Source organism: Coffea eugenioides, chromosome 6 (assembly GCF_003713205.1).
Source record: "Coffea eugenioides isolate CCC68of chromosome 6, Ceug_1.0, whole genome shotgun sequence".
NCBI classification, from domain to species: domain Eukaryota; kingdom Viridiplantae; phylum Streptophyta; class Magnoliopsida; order Gentianales; family Rubiaceae; genus Coffea; species Coffea eugenioides.
In genome coordinates this window covers 505,863-507,309 of record NC_040040.1, presented here as the reverse complement: position 1 = coordinate 507,309, position 1,447 = coordinate 505,863, and the positions used below count along the sequence as shown (strand labels likewise).

Below are 1,447 nucleotides of genomic sequence, written 5' to 3'. Positions count from 1 at the left end.
CTTCATCACGTTATTCATTTGGGCACTCAACATATTGAGAGTGTCCATTTCGATCATACCTGCGTGACGTCTCGTATTACCTCTTTCATTGGCCCATTGGTAGTTATTTGCGGCCATTTCTTCTATCAAATTTTGAGCTTCTTGGGGTGATTTACCCATTAAAGCTCCACCTGCAGCTGCATCAATCATAGTTTTAGTAGAAAAAACTAAACCATTATAGAAGGTTTGTATGATTAACCACTCCGGCAGTCCATGATGTGGACATTTCCGAAGCAAATCTCTAAATCTTTCCCATGCCTCAATATAATGAATTCACCTTCATTGGGCTAAAACTAGTGATTATCCATTCTAAACTTAGCAAGTCTTACTGGTGGAAAATACTTAATTTAAGAATGTTTCTTTTTGATAGTCTTTTCAATCCCATCCAGTGAAAGTATTAAGGAGCAATGAAGAGTGTAGCCAAAGTTTTGGCTTATCTCTCAATGAAAATGGGAACAATCTTAGCCTTATAGCAATCATCACTAACTCCATTCATTTAATTGTATCACAAATTTCCAAGGAATGTAGCTAAGTGTTGGTATTAGGGAATCTTCTTACTGCATTTTTTTTAAAAAAAAAAATGAACCCCCTCCAAATTGAGATTGTTGAACCATTTGGATAAGTGATGGTTTAATCTCAAAATTGTTAGCATTTACCGTAGGCCTTACTATGCTTGTTTGAGATCCTTGTGTTCCCGGTAGAGTATAATCTCGTAGAACTCGTCTATTTTGGTCATTTTCCGCCATTTCTTCTTCAAATGGTAGTTCTATCAAAATGTCCTCTATCGGTTGCCAAATCTCTTGTTCCTCTTGCTGTTGTGTGTGCCTCCTTTGTCTACGTAGTGTCCTCTCAATTTCTGGATCGAAAGGTGTAACTTCCCGAGACGCCCGGTGCATACACTACAAACAGAAATAAGAGATATTATGCAATTTCAATTGTCAAAAACTGATTACAATATAAGATTAAATATAATCAGCTCAACTAATAAAAATAAATCTGTCTAAATTAATAGAGTTGATTAGGCTCTAATATTGCCGCTCCCCGGCAACGGCGCCAAAAACTTGACGGGATTTTTTTTATCAATGCAAGTTTAATTCCGATTTTACACCCGTTGGACTGCAAGTATACAGGTCGCAATTGTAGTACGAGATGTGTATCGGGTCGATCCCACGAGGAGCAATTTAAAACAATTATTAGATACTAATTTACTCTATTATTTAGACTCACAATTAATTTGAGCAGAAACTTCAGATTTTAATTCAACTACAAGAGTTCTTAACTAGAAAATTGCAATATCTCAAGGGGAGTAGAATTCACTAAATATTAAGATCTAGGGATGTAGATTCCACTTATGACACAAAAGATCTAAAATGAATTAATTCAACACTTGTTACTGCTCTTGTTTAAC

General features: G+C 35.8%; 1 non-coding gene across 1 annotated transcript; it reads left to right on the top strand.

Moving 5' to 3' along the window:
- The first annotated feature begins 247 nt into the window (after positions 1 to 247).
- On the top strand, positions 248 to 356 carry LOC113776568. Its single transcript, XR_003469054.1, has one exon. It is a non-coding gene; the product is annotated as a small nucleolar RNA R71 (small nucleolar RNA).
- Positions 357 to 1,447: the final 1,091 nt, after the last annotated feature.